The 19799-nt window shown below is 49.2% G+C and overlaps 1 long non-coding RNA gene across 1 annotated transcript; it reads right to left on the reverse strand.

The window, feature by feature from the left end:
• Positions 1-1332: 1332 nt before the first annotated feature.
• LOC148217812 (uncharacterized) lies at positions 1333-3984 on the reverse strand. The gene is made up of 2 exons (XR_015800726.1): positions 2620-3984; positions 1333-2302 (listed from the first exon to the last, which is right to left on the reverse strand). It is a non-coding gene; the product is annotated as an uncharacterized LOC148217812 (long non-coding RNA).
• Positions 3985-19799: the final 15815 nt, after the last annotated feature.

A 19799-nucleotide genomic window follows, 5' to 3' on the forward strand; every position in this document is an offset into this window, starting at 1 on the left:
CCCTCCTCTCAAACCCTCTCCCCCTTCTTCCTCCTCCTCCTCTTCCTCTTTGTCCTCTGTCACTGCTGAGGCTCTGGAAAGAACTGAAATTCTGCAGGGAGAGATGTCCTCTCGTGGCCCCAGGGACTGCCTCGGCACGGGCCACGAGCGCCTCCGGCCCCTGCCTTCTCCTGCTTGAAAAGATCACCTGGAGCCCGAGCTCGGGGGGGTGAAATCAGCTGAAATCCAGGTAACTCTGTCAAGTGCCCCCCAGGGACATCGGCGGGGCTGGGGGATGAGGGTTTGAAACAGCAAATTCTTTGGAATATACACCTGTCCCTGTGCCGATGCTGCTGAGCTTCCTGCCACAGTATATCCCCACTCCATGAGGCGCTGTGAGGTTATGGCAGTGGGAATTGAGCAGGGAATTCGGGGCTATGGGCATAATTCACGGGAGCTAGCAAAGCTGACAGCCAACCCCAAATCGGGGCACAGCACAGAGAACAATCTGTGTGCTGCCCTGTCAGCTCAAGCTCCTGGGCTGGCAAGTATTGGGAGTTAAATGTATGGAATTACACAAATCACAGCAACTGGCATCACCCAGAGGGACAATCCAAGGCCCAAACAATTCCTCCACAGTCCACTCTGGGAAAAACACCCTGTGCCTGCCAGGAGCTCTGACCCTGCTTTTCCTACCAGCTCCTGAGCAGTGTCAGGGCCACCACGACGCCTTTAAAATCCAGATAAACCCCAAATCCTACACAGTGAATAATCCAAAGAAAGTACTGAATTGTTGTCATTAAAAGCTCAAAACTCATTAAGAATTCTATGACAACAGTGTAATGGACTCCCAGGAACCTCATGAATGCTCTCGGTTTCATTTTTGTGTATTTTTACTCCCTCATTTGGCAGCTTGTAAAACTTATCCTGGAATTCAGAGGTCAAGCAGGATCGACTTTGGATTGACCTTCACCTCTGTTCCCACTTTGTGCAAACACAACTCGTGCCCAGGTGGGTGAACTCATCACCTCAGCTTTTCACTCCAGAGTATCCCCTCCTTATTTCCCTGTAGATGAACTCAGATCCACTCCTCACCTCCACTGGTCATCCAAGCGTCCATTCTGTTCCCCACAGGCCCTGGTGGCCCCAGGGAGCTCCCTTGGCCTTTCTCCTGCCCCTCTGCAGCCCGAGGTCGCTACACAAACAGTTCTTGTGTCCCCTCTAAATGACCCCGGGTTTTCTGCTCAATGAATGGCATGACCCGTGCCCACTGCTCATGATTCACCCAACCAAAATCAAGAGCAAATGTTGCTTGGGCTTTAAGAACTTGAAATAACTCTGAAGCAAAAGAAATCACCTTTTTCTCCTGGTTTTTATTTTTATTTTTTCATTTAAGATGCTGGACTTGCCTCTGTGGATGTGTGCTGAGCTCTCACTGCAGGGGACTGTCAGGCCTGAATGGCTGTGAGTTCGTGTTCTTCTCAGTAGGGAATCAGAAATTATTCTTAGACCATAGAATTGTTTTCTGAAACCTTTCCCCTTTCCTCTTTGTGCCTTTGAATTTTTCAGCTGTTCCCTGTTGTCACTTCCCCTGCCTGACTTCTGTGCAGCTCCTAGCTGGGAAAAACTGGGAAAACTTAGGGGGTACAGAGGTGGAATTTTTGGCTGGATTTTTCTAACATTTCTAATTTTGCTGAACTTATTTCCCCAGTGAGAAGAGCACGAACTCACAGCCATGCAGGCCTGACAGTCACTGCGGGAAATCTGACACAGTATTAATAAGTAACCTTTCCTGAGAGCAGTCACCACCCCAGTCCTCCAGCCTTGTCAAATGTTTGCAATGAATGGACCCAAGTTCTAATCCTTAATCTAAATTTATGTCAGCTTTTGTTAGAAAGATACCGGACAGTAAATCATACAAGAGAATTTAAAAATTGCACAAAGAATAACAGGCCCAGACCAAACCCAACCGCCCCCATCACCGCTCCACCCCAATTTTGGGAGAAACAGTGATACAGTTTATAAATACTCTCCTTCCACACTATTCAGTCCTTCACCGCACATCCCCAGAGAGGAGTCCCTCAGACCTTGCTCCCCTGAACACCAGGAGAGCTGGAGTTTCACCCAGATCCCACATTCCCATGGCAGTTAATCCCAGCAGGGAGGCAAAGAGGAACCCTGCATCCTCTGACATAGCCCACAGCACGGGCAGCACCAGGAGCCCTCCAGGCTCAGACCTCTGGTGCTGAAGCCTCTGGGCTTTGGCTGATCAAACACCACAGCTCTTGGCAAAGATGCCAGGAGAGTCGTGATTCTTCCTGTCCTGAAAGAGAGGAGGAAAAGAAAATTAAGTCGACTGCAGAAGGATTCCAGCTCTCAACTTCTGCTCTGATTCCTCACTCTGGGGTTTTATCCATGACAAGTGACACCAATTCAGAGTGCCCTTTTCCAGCATTTTTATTCCTAACTATTAAAAGGATGCTCATTTCTCTTATTGTATTCTTTGCTTAATTTTATTAGAGGCATTTTCATCCCAGACCCCACTTGTCAGTTCTTCAATCCTTTAGCACTGGACTTGGCACAAAGGGATACCCGTGGTGCTGCATCACAAGAAATCCCAAAGAGAAACCCCTTCCAAACCTGACGGAGAAAGCTTTCAAGGCACTCCAGAACACAGACAGCTTTTCCTGCCTTGTCAGGCCACACCAATTCTGTCCCATCCACCTGAACTGTGCAGGTGAGGAAAAGGCTTTCCTTGCTCCTCGGGAATCACTGTCTGAGACCACGGATGTCCATCCTGGGCAGCACCTGGAAACAACGTGGGAAAGGCAAAATGAGAGTGTTTTCTATCAGAAAATTACTACTACTAATAAAAATAACAATCAGAACTCCTGGACAAATTTAGTAACATCACTTTGATATGAGAAATACAGGCCATGCCCATCCTTGTAGCCCAGGTGAAAACAGGAAGGAGAACTAGAGGAAAAGCAGAGTCCCTTATTTGATCTCTGGACACAAACGGAGGCCTTTTCCCTGTGAAACCAAACTCACCCTTCCAGGGTTCCTGAGATCAGCTACGAGGAGGCTTTTGGCACTCCAAGAGCAGCTGGGTCACAGCTGGATGCGGCTTGGGTCTGGGAGACACCGTGCTCCTTCTGGAATTATAGCACGCAAATGCCTGCTCCTGGCCCCAGGCCCGGAGATAAAATCTGTGGGGTTTTTCCCTGTGCAACATTGTTCACCCCTCCCAGGTTCCTGAGATCTGCACAGAGGAGGCTTTGGGCACCCCAAAGGCAGCCAGGGTTACAGGTGGGGGCAGCTTGGGGCTGGGAGAAATCCTCATCCATTTGGAATTTTATCAGGCAGAAACCTGGCTGGGTGCACAGGTCTCTGGACACGACCAGTGGCCCTTTCCCCTGTGAAACAAAACTCACCCTGCCAGGCTCCTGAGACCACTTAGGAGGAGGGGTTTGACTCTCCAAGAGCAGTCGCAACGAGAGATGCTCACACAGAAGGCCATGCAGAAGAGGAAACGAGCGCACCCGCAGCCCCCCAAGGCGCGCCCCAACGCCCCAGACCCGGCACCGCCAGCTCGGGCAGTCCCATAAAGCATCCCCCGCCTCCGCAGCGGCGGGACAGGCGGGGCCCGGGGTCCCGAGGAAACCGAGCGTGCCCGGAGGCGCGGCAGGACGGCAGCGCAGCGCCGCCTGGCGGCGGAGCAGGAGAGCAGCGCCGGGCCCCATGGCAGTATCGGTACCCGTGCGCCCCCTGCTGTCCGCGGCGATGCAGCGCCCGATGCCGAGTTCCACGCCCGTGTCGCCGAGGGAGAGGGGCACCGCTGGCTGGGGCCTCCCCGCCGACACGGACAGAAGCCGAAGCAGAAGCCCCGGTGCCATTGGCGGCCCCTACCCAGCGGGCCGGGCTCCGCCGGGCCCGCGGCCCCGCGCGGTATCGGGTCGTCCCGCTCCCGTCTTCGTCGCACCCGGCCCTGCTCCTGGCATGAAGCGCGTCACCGCCCCGCGCCGTCCCGCCCCCCGCGCGTCATCGCGTGCGTTCGGCGGCCCGCCCCGGGGGCGGTGCCGGGGGCGCTACCCGGGGCGGTGCCGGGGCAGTGCCGGGGGCGGCACCGGGGGCGGCGCCGGGGGCGGTGCCGGGGGCGTTCCCGGTCGCCGTGCCGGGGTAGCCCGGGGAGCGGTTCCGGGAGCGGTTCGGGGGGCGGTGCCGATTGCAGTCCCGGTCACTGTCCCCAGTCCCCGTCCCCAGTCCTGGTCCCGCTCCCAGTCCCCGGTTCCGGTCCCCGATCCTGGTCCCAGTCCCAGTTCCCCGTCCCGGAACCCGATCACGGTCCTGGTCCCAGTCCCCAATCCCGGTCCCGGTCCCTGTCTCCAGTCCCCGTCCCCGATCCCGGTTCCGGTCCCTGTCCCAGGTCCCCGTCCGCGATCCCGGTCCCTGTCCCATTTCCCCGTCCCGGTCCCCGATCCCAGTCCCGGTCCACGTCCCCGATCCCGATTTTTCCCCCCCTTTCACACTGATTTTTCCCCCGATTTATCAATGATTTTTTTCCCCATTTTTTCCCATTTCTCACTGATATTTTCCCCCATTTTTCAGGGATTTTTTTCCCCCATTTCTCACTGATTTTTTTTTCCCATTCTTCATGGAGTTTTCCCCCCGTTTTTCACTGATTTTTCCCCATTTCTCACTGACTTTTTCCCCATTTTCCCCCATTTCTCACTGATATTTTCCCCCATTTTTCATGGATTTTTTCCAGATTTATCCCCATTTCCCACTGATTTTTCCCCATTTTTCATGGATTTTTCCCCCCCCCGTTTCTTACTTATGTTTTTCCCCGATTTCTCATTGATTCCCCCCCCCCCCCCCCCCCATTTCGCACTGATTTTTTACCCATTTTTCCCCATTTCTCACTGATTTCTTTCGCCATTTTTCATGGAATTTCCCCACCCATTTCTCACTGATTTTTCCCCCATTTCTCACGGATTTTTTCCCCACTTTCCCCCATTTCTCACTGATTTTTTCCCCCATTCTTCAGGGATTTTTTTCCCCATTTCTCACTGATTTTTTCCCCATTTCTCAATTAACTTTTCCCCACTTTTCCCCGTTGCTCACTGATTTGTTCCCCCATTTTTCATGGATTTTTTTCCCCATTTCTCACTGATTTTCCCCCCCCATTCTTCATGATTTACAGGATACTCTATCGTGAATGGAAAGCAATTAAAGGAAGGGGGGAGGTTACCAGCCACCTGGTCAGCTCAGACAGCAGAGCTGCACACGCTTGTGAGAGCCTGTGAATTATAGCAGGACAAGACATTAAATATATTTACTGATTCTAAATATGCATATGCGGTAATACATGCATTTGGAAAACTATGGGGAAAAAAAGAGGTTTATTAAGCTGCAGAAGAAAGAAGAAAATAATTGGTTTACAAGGGATGGCAAGCAGTGGATACCAAAAGCTCTAGCCTTACAATTGTTAAAACAACTTCATTAAAGGAGTCGTTCTGTGCCTTCTTTGGGGTGAGGAAAAAAGGCTGAGGGGGGCTCCGACGTGGTTTGGGGCACCCCAAGGTCCCTGGGAGAGGGAGCCGGGCTGCGCTGGAGGAGCAGGTGAGTCGGGCATGGCGGGGGGTCATGGTGGGTGCCAGAACATTGAGAGGGAGGGGTGGGTGTAGAATGCATGAAAAACAGAACCTTAAAAAACAGCTAAATATAGTCTAAAAGGAATGTTTTATTGGCTTGTGTTTGGATAGAGGTAGGGTTTTTTTATAGATACTGTAAATAGAAAAGATAAAGAATAAAAATATAGAAGCAAATATAAGAAACCAATATATAAATATATTACATTACATTATATTATGTTATGAAAATAGAAATATATAAATATTCAGACTTTAAAAGGAATGTTTTATTGGTTTTTATTTGGTTAGAGGAGGGTTTTTTGAAAATAATATAGGCAAAAATATACAAATATGCAAAAATAGATACTGACATAAAATTATTATAACTATATATGCATATATATATGTAAGTATAAATATATAGAAAAAAATATAAATATAAAATACATGTATGTAGTATGTAATAGAAATAATTTATCGATTTTAATATGTTATATTAAATAGTATGTTATAATAGAATGTAAATAGCATCTAGTATATTAATATACTAGTAAAAACTACATTAAATAGTATATAAATATAGAATACACAATATAGACATATAAATCTACAGATATAAATATGAAACTAAATAGAAAAATATATTCAATAGAATTTAAAATAATCGAGTTTTTTGTTTCTATTTGGTTAGAGGCAGAGCTTTTAAAGAAATAATATTAAAAACTATGAACCTCCAAATATAGATGGATATAGATAAAATAGAAATAACATTAGTAATATAAATCTATGTATATAATGAATAATAAAATAATATTGTATATATGATAAATAGAATAGCAATTAAATTGAATATATGAAATATGTCTAGATTATGACTAGAAATTAAATATTAAAAATAGATGATTTATATATATAAAAGGTATTTTTTTCATTTGGTCAGAGGCAGGGCATTTTTAGTTTGGGTCGGGGTTTTTTTGGGGCGTTCATTGAGAGGATTTTATGACGGGTGGGGACTCTGGTGCTTGGAACTCTCTCCCTTCTCTGTCTGTCCCTGACACGGCGGCAGTGCCGGGCTGAGTTGGGCGGCAGTGCTGCCGCCGTGTGGACACAGGCGGGTACTGCACCGTGCCCCTCTCAGGATGGCGGAAGGGCCCGCGGGCCGGGACCCAGCCGTGCGGCAGCGCTCAAGATGGCGGCCTCTCTAGGACCCCGGCGGATAGGCGTTTACATAAAACGCCTGTCCGCGCTCGCCGGCGCCCTCACGCGCCGGGGACCGCGCGGCCGTTGTCGGCACGCTCTGACACGTCCGGGAAAATTGTCGGCGAGCGGATCGGCGTCGGCGATTTAATCAGGCATCTTATGCCTACACACCGGGGTCCTGATTTTTTCCCGCCCTTTCTGCCGCCATTTTTGGCAGGTCAGCCGGAGTGCCTCCCGAGCCGCCATTTTGAGAGTGCGGACACACTCAAGATGGCGGCCTCTCTAGGACCCCGGCGGATAGGCGTTTACATAAAACGCCTGTCCGCGCCCGCCGGCGCCCTCACGCCCGCGGCACCGGGGACCGCGCGGCCGTTGTCGGCACGCTCTGAAACATCCGGGAAAATTGTCGGCGAGCGGATCGGCGTCGGCGATGTAATCAGGCATCTTATGCCTACACACCGGGGTCCTGATTTTTTCCCGCCCTTTCTGCCGCCATTTTTGGCAGGTCAGCCGGGGTGCCGCCCGAGCCGCCATTTTGAGAGTGCGGACACACTCAAGATGGCGGCCTCTCTAGGACCCCGGCGGATAGGCGTTTACATAAAACGCCTGCCCGCGCCCGCCGGCGCCCTCACGCCCGCGGCACCGCGGACCGCGCGGCCGTTGTCGGCACGCTCTGAAACATCCGGGAAAATTGTCGGCGAGCGGATCGGCGTCGGCGATGTAATCAGGCATCTTATGCCTACACACCGGGGTCCTGATTTTTTCCCGCCCTTTCTGCCGCCATTTTTGGCAGGTCAGCCGGGGTGCCGCCCGAGGCGCCATTTTGAGAGTCCCGACACGCTCAAGATGGCGGCCTCTCTAGGACCCCGGCGGATAGGCGTTTACATAAAACGCCTGCCCGCGTTCGCCGGCATAAAAATAAATATGCATAAATATAAACATAGACATAAACATGCACAAACGTTAACCTGCATAGATATAAACATAAACATAAACATAAACATAAACATAAACATAAACATAAACATAAACATAAACATAAACATAAACATAAACATAAACATAAACATGCAAAACAATAATAATAAATATAAATAGAAATAGAAATACAAACATTAATAAAATCAGTGAGAAAGGGGGTAAAATCAGTGAGAAATGGGGGGGAAAAACCATGAAAAATGATGGAAAAATCAGAGAGAAATGGGGGAAAAATCGGTGAGGAATGGGGAAAAAGATCAACGAAAATTGGGAAAAATCAGTCAGAAGTGGGGGATAAAAATCAGTGAGAAATGGGGAAAAAATCAGTGATTAATGGGCGGGAAAATGCATGAAAAATGGGGGGAATAATTCAGAGAGAAATGGGGGCAAATATCAGTGAGAAATGGGGGGGAAAATCAGGAAATATCCATGAAAATTGGGGGAAACATCCATGAAAAATGGCGGAAAAAATCAATGAAAAATGGCGGAAAAAATCAGTGAGAAATGGGGAAAAATGGGGAAAAAGGAGTGATGAATGGGGGAAAAAATCAGTGAGAAATGGGGAAAAATGGGGAAAAAATCCACGAAAAATGGGGGGAAAAATCCATGAAAAATCAACGGAAAAATCAGTGAGAAATGGGGAAAACATCATGGTGAAATGGGGCAAAAATCAGAGAGAAATGGGGAAAAATCATTGAAAAATGGGGGATAAAAATCAGTGAGAAATGGGGGGAAAATGGGGAAAAACATCAGTGAGAAATGGGGAAAAAAAATCTTTGATAAATTGGGGCAAAAATCATTGAGAAATGGGGAAAATAATCAGTGAGAAATGGGGAAAATTTGGGAAAAATCCAGGAAAATTGCGGAAAAAATGCTTGAAAAATTGGGGAAAAAATCCGAGAGAAAATCCCCGGAATCCCCGGGAAAAACCCCCCGGAATCCCCGAGAAAATCCCCCGGAATTCCCCGGGAAAATCCCCCCGGAATCCCCTGGAAAATCCCCCTGAATTCCCCGAGAAACTCATCCCGGAATCCCCGTGATAATCCGTCCGCTATCCCCGAGAAAATCCCCCAGGAATCCCCAGAAAATCTCCCCGAAATCCCCGGGATAATCTCCCCGGAATCCCCGAGAAAATCCCTCGGAATTCCCCGGGAAAATCCTCCCGGAATCCACGAGAAAATCCGCCCGGAATCCCCGGGAAAATCCTCCAGAAATCCCCGAGAAAATCCCCCGGAGTCCCCGGGAAAATCAACCCGGAATCGCCGGGAAAATCCCCCCAGAATCCCCGAGAAAATCCCCCGGAATTCCCCTAGAAAATCCCCCCGGACTCCCGAGAAATTTCCCCCGGAATCCCCGGGAAAATAGCCCCCGGAATCCGCGAGAAAATCCCCCCGGAATCCACGCGAAAATCCCCCAGAAATCCCTGTGAAAGCCCCCCCGGAATCCCCAAGAAAATCTCCCCGGAATCCCCGAGAAAATTCGCCCGTAATACTCGGGAAAATATGCCCGGAATCCCCTGGAAAAACCCCCCGGAATCCCCGATAAAATCCCCCTGGAATCTCCAGGAAAATGCCCCGGGAATACGCGAGAAAATCCCCCCGGAATCCCCTGGAAAATCCCCCCTGAATCCCCGAGAAAAACCCCCCTGAATCCCCGAGAAAATCCCCCCGGATTCCCCTGAAAATCCCTCGGAATCCCCGGGCAAATCTCCCCGGACTCCCCGAGAAAATCCCCCCGGAATTCCCCGGGAAAATCCCCCCGGAATCCCCGAGAAAATCCCCTAGAATTCCCCGGGATAATCCCCCCGGAATCCCCGAGAAAATCCCCCCGGAATCGCCGGAATAATCCCCTGGAATTCCCCGGGAAAATCATCCCGGAATCCCCGAGAATATCCCCCCGGTATCGCCGAGAAAACCCCCCCGGAATCCCCGGGAAAATCCCTCCGGACTCCCCGAAAAAATCCCCCGGAATCCCGAGAAAATCCCCCGGAATTTCCCGGGAAAATCACCCCGGAATCCCCGAGAAAATTCTCCCGAAATACTCGGCAAAATCCCCAGGAATCCACGGAAAATTCCCCGGAATCCAGGAGAAAATACCCCGGAATCCCCATGAAAATCCCCCCGGAATCTCCGAGAAAATCCCCCGGAATCCCCGCGAATATCCCCCCGGAATCCCCGGGAAAATCCCCATGAATTCCCCGGGAAAATAATCTCGGAATCCCCGAGAAAATCTCCCCGGAATCACCGAGATAATGGCCCCGGAATACCCGAGAACATCCCCCGGAATTGCCCGAGAAAATCATCCCGTAATCCCCGAGGAAATCCCCCCGGAACACTCGGGAAAATCCCCCGGAATTCCTCGTAAAATCACCCCGGATACCCCGGGAAAATCCCTCCGGACTCCCCGAAAAATTCCCCCCGGAATACTCGGGAAAATCCCCCCGGAATCCCCGAGAAAATCCACCCGGAATCCCCTGGAAAATCCACCGGGAATTCCCCGGGAAATTCCTCGCTGAAACCCCTGGAAAATCCCCCCGGAATCCCGGAGAAAATCCCCCCGGAATTCCCCGGGAATATCCCCTCGGAATCCCCGGGAAAATCCCCCCGGACTCCCCGAAAAAATCCCCCCGGAATACTCGGGAAAATCCCCCCGGAATACTCGGGAAAATCCTCCCGGAATTCCCGAGAAAATCCCCCGGAATTCCCTGAGAAAATCGCCCCGGAATCCCAGTGAAAATCCCCCCGGAATCCCCGGGAAAATCCCCCAGGAATCCCCTGGAAAATCCCCCAGGTATCCCCGATAAAATCCCCCTGGAATCCCCTGGAAAATCCCCCTGGAATCGCGGGGAAAAAGCCCCCCGCATTTCCCGGGAAAAATCCCCCCGGAATCCCCGATAAAATCTCCCCGGAATCCCTGAGAAAATCCCCCCGGAATCCGCGAGAAAATATGCCCAGAATCCCCGATAAAATCCCCCCGGAATCCCCGGGAATATCCCCCAGGAATCCCCGATAAAATCCCCCCGGAATCCCCCAGAAATTCCCCCCGGAATCCCCGACAAAATCCCCCCGGAATTCCCGACAAAATCCTCCCGGAATCCCCGGAAAATCCCCCCGGAATCCCCGGAAAATCCCCGCGGAATTCCGGTCCATTTCTGTAGGAGAATAGATTGTAAGGATAGTGCAGAAGGCACTAGTTGCCAACGAGTTACAGCTGTACTGATTAGCAAGGAGTGGAAACAGCCTTGCCTGCCCAGTGAGGCTGGTTGTTATAAAAGCGTGGGTCAGCTGGCTGCCAGTTTCACTAAGCACAGCTCCAGCTGGAGGTGCAGAGCCTGCTGCAGTGTGGGCTGGAGCCTGCTGGCTGTGCTGCGAGGAGGAAGGGACACGTGGCCGTGCAAGGGATGGACAAGGTGAGAGGATGCTGTGTGTGGGACAGACAGGCTCAGGTGGCTGGGGAAGGGACAGGCTGGGGTTTAGCCAGTCGTACAGAGGAGAGGAGGAGTCGGTGCTGTGTGGAGCTGCCTGTGAGAAAAGGAGTCAGAGTTGCCTCAAAGAAATCTGTGGAGAGAAGGCATGAAAAGTGTGTAATGAAAGACTAATGTTGGTGCCTGTCATGTCTGTCTTGATATAATTGCTACACGTTTTCTCGGAATGCTTGAATTTAGACATAAAATGAAAACTTTATTGTAAGAAAGGAATGCATTTCTCACCAAAGTGGTGTAGGGTGGGGGATCACAACTCCCAGATGGCCTGGAAGCGGAACGGCCACAGGGGTTACTGTAACTGGGCCTCCAGTACCAAAGCCCCAGTGGGTTTAAAGGCTAGAGCTGGGCTGGGATTAGCACGGGCTCTGCAGCTGGGCTCATGCACAGGTCTGTCAGCACTCCTACCCGAGGACAGTCCCTCACCTAGGGAGAGGTTCTAGGCCTGGAGATGAGGCTGAGTTTGGGAAGGGTGCTGAGGACATGGTTAGGGAGGGATGTAAATGCATATCAAAAGACTTAATTTTGAGGGGTGGCAAGCATTAGCTATAAAACAGTAAGTATTTACAGCTAAAGGCTGGAGGTGGGGGCTGTCTGAGGAGGACAGGACTGTTTAAGGCTGAAGTTGGAAGAGAAACCTTGGTGAAGCTTTTGCGTTAGAAACGGCCTCACCTGCCAAATCAGATTTTTGTCTTCAGGATTGCATGAGTGAGGATGCCACAGCCAAGGAAAAGGTTCAGGTTTGGGAGGCAAAGGCGAGTTAGGCAGGGCTGCAGGGCTGGGGCTTGGCTGTTTCCATACTGCTCAGGGCAGCAAAGGGTAGCTGGCTCACTGGGCCTTGGATCTAGAACTCTTTCTGGAACAAGGTGGAGAGCTGAGGTTCATGCAAGGAAGGGGCCAGGAATTCTTTGTCTGACTGGAAAATGCCAGAGGGGCAGTGTGTGACTCGGATAGGATGATATGTTCGTCTGGCGAGAGTCACAAAAGAATATTTTGGTTTACTGATAACTGGGCAGCTCAGAAGTTACTACTTGACTTAGTTGCTGCTCCCATCTGTTGCACACATAAACAGAGCAAAGCAGACGAATTCTCTCGGAGCCTGAGGTCTTTGACTGGCCCTCCAAAAATGCTGCCCGCTAAAAAACAGACGTGGGGGAGGAAAGTTGTCAGATACAATAGAGCAAGAAAAGGCCACGGGCTTCAAAGTGCCCTCCAGCAGACCATGGAAGTGACCTGTCTGGAAGTGAAACCAGCAGTCTGCTTCCCCAGCCTCCTGGAAGCCTCTAACAGCTACACAGGCAGTGAGGGGAGAGAACAATTCAACCTAAAAATAATTTTCAGTAGCGTTCTGCACTGCTGTTAAAAATACTGCAACCAGGGAATGTGGTGTGGTGATAACTATTAGGCCTGTAAGTCTGGTAACTGGGGCTTTTAGCTCAAACATCTCGGTATGGCTACTTTGAGCCTTGTAAAAGCTTAAGTCCAATTTCTTGGGTAGTTCTACTAGCTCTAGCCTTGCTTTTCATCCCCTCAGTAACAAAGCAACTCCCTCTCGAGAATGTTATTTACTTTCCATATGATGTGCCTACCAATTTCTGGAATTGCAAATGTCTTTGGATACATGCGTAAATTGAAGTTTCAAGAAAGCTGTCAAGCTAAAACAAAGGCTTGCCATAATGCAGAAGAAAATGTTTTATGGAAGAACTGAGAGGTCCCTACCTGGGCATAGAATTTGCTATACGAAGGTGTGTTCCAAACGGATCTGCCATCTAAACAAGCAGAAAAATAGTTGGAATGTAGTGAGTTCAATTGAACTATTGCTAGAAATAGGAATTATTAGCAGAGCTTGGAGCATGATATCACTAGCAGCAGTAAGACGCTTTTAGCTTGCTTCTCATCAATTACTTGTAAAAAGCATTTGTACCTAGTGTGTAGCAATTAATATTTCCCCATTTTCTTCCCCCCCGCCCCCCAGTCTCAGGTACTCCTTTTATTTTACCCTTTTCTGTCTTGTAACATCACCTTCCTTTATTTTATTCTATCTTCTGTTCTCAGAACATCGCAGCATCCTCTGTCAATGTGAAAGCATTTGTTCATCCTGTCTTGGAATGGCTGTCAATGTTGCCCTCTTCTGGATCACTTTTTTTTTTTTTTTTTTTTTTAACAATATGTTGCTAAATGTCAGGAAAATTAATCCACAAACACCAGCGGTTTATGTCCAAAAAGGAAACAGAGGAGTCCTTTTTGCTTTATTCGAATAAAGGGAGAGGCCATGGGACATTCCCCTGGGATCTCTCAAATTTTTGGAGGACGCAGCCTCCTTTTTATCCTATTTTCCCGGCCGCATTTCCCTCTCTCTTTTCCCATTGGCTGAGGTACTTGAGAGGCACAGACTTCCCGGAACGCCTGATACCTGAAATTCCCCTCTAATGTATAACCCTCCCTTTTAATTTTTAATTCTTATAGAATTCATAGCTTCCCCCCGTTGCTTCTTTCATCTTTCGATATCCAATTTCATTTATCAGCAGCCCTGCAGTTTGTTTGTAAAGGCAACTATCTCTTTCCATTCATCAATCAGTGGAATCCATCCCATTGTTTCTTTTATCTCTCAGTGCTAGCCTTATCTACAGGCTGATCCACAGCTCATTTGTAAAGACAAATTCAACATTCCTCTCAGCTAATAAATGAGAAGTTAGCTGAAAAAAGTAAAAACTGGATTTTTTTTCCGGTGTGTGTCGGACAATACAGTGGAGAGAATTTGCGGGAGGATGATCGAGGATATCCTATTATAATATCGTTCTCGGACATTTTACTATTTTAGATCATCAGTTGTATTCTGAAAGAAATCTATTTTAATGATATGTGTACGTTTGCACGAAGTTATAGTTAAATATAGCTTGCGGCTGGGCTCTTTAATGAATAGGGGTATTTTTGGTTTTAATTCAATATTTTATGCTTGTGGTGTGTAGTGTGCTGATTTATTTTTTAATGTTATTTACTACGTGCGCTTTTGTTTTTGAGTGAAGGTAACTTTCTGGATGGCTTTGTATTTGAGGCAGAATGAATTGAAGTAGGTTTTTAAAACTGATTTTTCATATGTACGATGGGGAGTTTAGTAGGGGCAGCTCTGATGGTGGGGGCTTGGTTGTTAATTTTATCAGACGGCTTTTGTTAGATACAGCTTTTAATTCTGGAAAGTTTTTTTTTCTAATGTCGTGCTTTGAAGGTGGTTTTCGAGGATGTATGGTATAGCTTTATTTTGTTTGTAGATGGTGTATGATAAGGGCTATGGTCTATTTATCTAATGCCATGTTTTTTCATTCAGGTGTTGATAAGGGAGTTCTTGAATGGCGTTTTGTGTTGTTTTTGTTTTTGGTGGGGCGTTGTTTTTAAAGGATACCTTGATAAGGTTTGCCGATGGCGTTCTAGCCTGTAGCATAAGGCATAGGGTAGTTTTTGAATTATTTTGTGGTGGCTTTGATTCTTGCCAGTATGTAGTGTTTGTTTGAGGTAATGCTGTGTAGCTAATTTCTGTTTTCTTATTAATATTAGAATTGGAGTGTTGTAGTATATGGGCTGTTATTATATCCTAGGGGTTCTATTTATTTGGTTTGATTGTTTTCTAGTTATGGATAATTTTTCTCAAAAAACCATTTTCAGGATTTCAGGCGTGACACAAAAGAACGCTCAGATTGCTGGAAGGGAAACGTGTGCCCAGATTGTCTCGAAGCAGTGCTGCTGTCGGTTCTCGTTCAGTTGTGTCTTCTGAAAATGAGACTGTTGTATTCATTGCGCTGTGCTAAACACTTGTCATTCTCCCAATGCCAGGAAACAGATGAAGCTTGAAGAAAGAGGAAGGAATTTGGAAGCGTACAAACAAGCTGAGAAGAGGTTCAGAGATCAGGGTGCTCACTGGCAGCAGGGGCTGGGGTTAGGGCTGAGCAGGAGCAAAGCCGGAGCACATCAACCTCACCTCGTGTTTTCTCGGGGGCTTTATGGCCCTGGCAAGAGAGAGATGTTCACTGATGAGTCCCAGGCCGAGCCGTGAGCACAGCATGTTGTGTTGGAGCTGGGGGTTTTTTTTGAGACGTTCAGCAGCCACACTCTCTAGTCAAGAGTCCTGAGGTTTGTTGCTGCTCCACTTTCATCCTCATATCCAGCTTCCAGCCCTTTTCTTCTCTCTGTCCAGTGTGTCTTTTGTGTTCCTTTCTTGTCCTGTGTGCTCCCCATCCCATTCCCGTTCCCTACGGAGGGGGAGGGTGTGGAGACTGGGGGCTCCGACGTGGTTTGGGGCACCCCAAGGTCCCTGGGAAAGGGAGCCGGGCTGCGCTGGAGGAGCAGGTGAGTCGGGCATGGGGGGGGGGGGGGGGGGGGGGGGGCATGCTGGGTGCCAGAACATTGAGAGGGAGGGGTGGGTGTAGAATGCATGAAAAACAGAACCATAAAAAATACCTAAATATAGTCTAAAAGGAATGTTTAAATGCTTTTTATTTGGGTAGAGGCACGGTTTTTATAGCTAATATAAAAATAAAATATAAAGAATAGAAATAGATTGGTATACATGTAAAATATAATGAAATATAAGTAGCAAATATCTATGAAAAATCTAGTGTATAACAGAAATAATGCAAATATAAGAATATGTATAAATATAAAATAGAGCTATGAGAATGGTAATAAGAATGGGGTAAAACATCAGTGAGAAATGGAAAAAAACCACATGAAAAATGGTGGGAAAATCAGTGAGAAATGGAGAAAAATCAGTGAAAAACGGGGGGGGGAATCTTTGAAAAATGGGGAAAAAAATCCGTGAGAAATGGGGGAAAAAAAATCCATGAAAAATGGGGGAATAAATCAGTGAGAAACGGGGAAAAGTGGGGGAAAAAATAATTGAGAAATGGGGAAAAAATCAGTGAGAAATGGGGGAAAAAATCCGTGACGAATGGCGGGAAAAGTCATTAAGAAATGGGGGAAAAATCAGTGAGAAACAGGGAAAAAAATCAATGAGAAATGGGGGAAAATTTGGGACAAAATCAGCGAGAAATGGGGGAAAAAGCAGTGGTAAATGGGGGAAAAGTCGATGAAAAATGGGGGAATATTCAGTGAGAAATGGGGGGGCGGGGGGGGGGAAATCAGTGAGAAATGGGGAAAAAATCCATGGAAAACAGGCAAACAATCCATGGGCAATGGCGGGAACAGAGCGAGCTGTTGTCGCTCGTGCTGTGGTGGCCGATGCTGTGGGGAAAAAATAAGTGAAAAATGGGGGCAATAATCAGTGATAAATGGGGAGAAAATCAGTGATTAATGGGCGGAAAAATGCATGAAAAATGGAAGGAAAAATTCAGAGAGAAATGGGGGCAAATATCAGTGATAAATGGGGAAAAAAATCAGTGATTAATGGGGGGAAAAATGCATGGAAAATGGGGGGAAATTCAGAGAGAAATGGGGGCAAAAATCAGTGAGCAATGGGGGGGAAAATCGGGAAATATCCATGGAAAAATGGGGGGAAAAAATCAGTAAGAAATGGGAGAAAAAATCAGTGAGAAATGGGGGAAACATCATGGTGAAATGGGGAAAAAAAATCTTTGATAATATGGGAAACAAATCATTGAGAAATGGGGGAAAAAAAATCAGTGAGAAATGGGGAAAATATGGGAAAAAATCCACGAAAATTGCGGGAAAAAAATGCATGAAAAATTGGGGAAAAATCAGTAAGAAATGGGGGAAAAAATCCATGAAAAATGGCGGGAAAAATCAGATCGGCGATCGATAGCTAATGCGTGCCTATGGATTAGATCGGCGATCGATTGATCACGACTACCGATCGATTATATCGGCGATCGATTGCTAATGCCTGCCGATCGATTAGATCGGCGATCGATTGATGGCGCCTGCCGATCGATTAGATCGGCGATCGATTGCTAATGCCTGCCGATCGATTAGATCGGCGATCGATTGATCGCGCCTGCCGATCGATTAGATCGGCGATCGATTGCTAATGCCTGCCGATCGATTATATCGGCGATCGATTGATCGCGCCTGCCGATCGATTAGATCGGCGATCGATTGATCGCGCCTGCCGATCGATTAGATCGGCGATCGATTGCTAATGCCTGCCGATCGATTAGATCGGCGATCGATTGCTAATGCCTGCCGATCGATTAGATCGGCGATCGGTTGATCGCGCCTGCCGATCGATTAGATCGGCGATCGATTGCTAATGCCTGCCGATCGATTAGATCGGCGATCGATTGATCGCGCCTGCCGATCGATTAGATCGGCGATCGATTGCTAATGCCTGCCGATCGATTAGATCGGCGATCGATTGATCGCGCCTGCCGATCGATTAGATCGGCGATGGATTGCTAATGCCTGCCGATCGATTAGCTCGGCGATCGATTGATCGCGCCTGCCGATCGATTAGATCGGCGATCGCTTTCCAATGCCTGCCGATCGATTGCTAATGCACACTATTTGCACACTCCTTGCACACCCTTTGCACTCGTACAGAGGCAGGAGGTTTCTCCGTTCTGGTCGGGGTTTTTTGGGGCGTTCATTCAGGGGGATTTCCTCAAGGATTGGGACACTCCTTGATTCCATCCCTTGCCTGTCTCCCAAGCGCCACCCTGTGGGCAGAGCGCGGTACTGCGCGCCTGCCTCTCCCAAGATGGCGGCTCGGGTGTCGCTCCCCGACCTTCTAACTCTGGCTGCAAAAGGAGGGGGGCACAGCAAGGAGCCCGCTCGCTCTAGTGGGATGCCTGCGCACGACGCCGACACCGATCCCACGGGTGCGATTTTCGGCGGCGTTTCCAATCGTGCGGACATCTCCTTCAGCCCGCTTCGGCCCGGGGGAGAGGGGCGGGGCCGCCAGCGATGGTCCCGGCGCAGCCCGGGCAGGCTCGGGGCGGAGCCGGGGCTTGGCGAGGCGGGGCACGGAGGTCCCGGGGACGGGACCGGGCGGGGCCGGGGCGGTGCTTTAGGGGCGGTCCCCAGTGGTCCCGGGCGGCACCGGGGGCGGGGCCGGGTGATCCCGGAGCGGTACCGAGCTGTGCTGGGGACGGTGCTGCAGGGGCGGTGCCGGGCCCGCCTCAGGGTGATTGAATGCCCAGAAATCGCCTCCTCTGCCCCGTGCTCACACTGAGCTGCGGGCTGCAGCGTGCTGTCGGAGCTCCGCACACAGCACGGATTTGGGCTTCCCCTCCTCTCAAACCCTCTCCCCCTTCTTCCTCCTCCTCCTCTTCCTCTTTGTCCTCTGTCACTGCTGAGGCTCTGGAAAGAACTGAAATTCTGCAGGGAGAGATGTCCTCTCGTGGCCCCAGGGACTGCCTCGGCACGGGCCACGAGCGCCTCCGGCCCCTGCCTTCTCCTGCTTGAAAAGATCACCTGGAGCCCGAGCTCGGGGGGGTGAAATCAGCTGAAATCCAGGTAACTCTGTCAAGTGCCCCCCAGGGACATCGGCGGGGCTGGGGGATGAGGGTTTGAAACAGCAAATTCTTTGGAATATACACCTGTCCCTGTGCCGATGCTGCTGAGCTTCCTGCCACAGTATATCCCCACTCCATGAGGCGCTGTGAGGTTATGGCAGTGGGAATTGAGCAGGGAATTCGGGGCTATGGGCATAATTCACGGGAGCTAGCAAAGCTGACAGCCAACCCCAAATCGGGGCACAGCACAGAGAACAATCTGTGTGCTGCCCTGTCAGCTCAAGCTCCTGGGCTGGGAAGTATTGGGAGTTAAATGTATGGAATTACACAAATCACAGCAACTGGCATCACCCAGAGGGACAATCCAAGGCCCAAACAATTCCTCCACAGTCCACTCTGGGAAAAACACCCTGTGCCTGCCAGGAGCTCTGACCCTGCTTTTCCTACCAGCTCCTGAGCAGTGTCAGGGCCACCACGACGCCTTTAAAATCCAGATAAACCCCAAATCCTACACAGTGAATAATCCAAAGAAAGTACTGAATTGTTGTCATTAAAAGCTCAAAACTCATTAAGAATTCTATGACAACAGTGTAATGGACTCCCAGGAACCTCATGAATGCTCTCGGTTTCATTTTTGTGTCTTTTTACTCCCTCATTTGGCAGCTTGTAAAACTTATCCTGGAATTCAGAGGTCAAGCAGGATCGACTTTGGATTGACCTTCACCTCTGTTCCCACTTTGTGCAAACACAACTCGTGCCCAGGTGGGTGAACTCATCACCTCAGCTTTTCACTCCAGAGTATCCCCTCCTTATTTCCCTGTAGATGAACTCAGATCCACTCCTCACCTCCACTGGTCATCCAAGCGTCCATTCTGTTCCCCACAGGCCCTGGTGGCCCCAGGGAGCTCCCTTGGCCTTTCTCCTGCCCCTCTGCAGCCCGAGGTCGCTACACAAACAGTTCTTGTGTCCCCTCTAAATGACCCCGGGTTTTCTGCTCAATGAATGGCATGACCCGTGCCCACTGCTCATGATTCACCCAACCAAAATCAAGAGCAAATGTTGCTTGGGCTTTAAGAACTTGAAATAACTCTGAAGCAAAAGAAA

Source organism: Sturnus vulgaris, unplaced genomic scaffold, assembly GCF_052056855.1.
Source record: "Sturnus vulgaris isolate bStuVul1 unplaced genomic scaffold, bStuVul1.hap1 Scaffold_224, whole genome shotgun sequence".
Lineage (NCBI taxonomy): Eukaryota > Metazoa > Chordata > Aves > Passeriformes > Sturnidae > Sturnus > Sturnus vulgaris.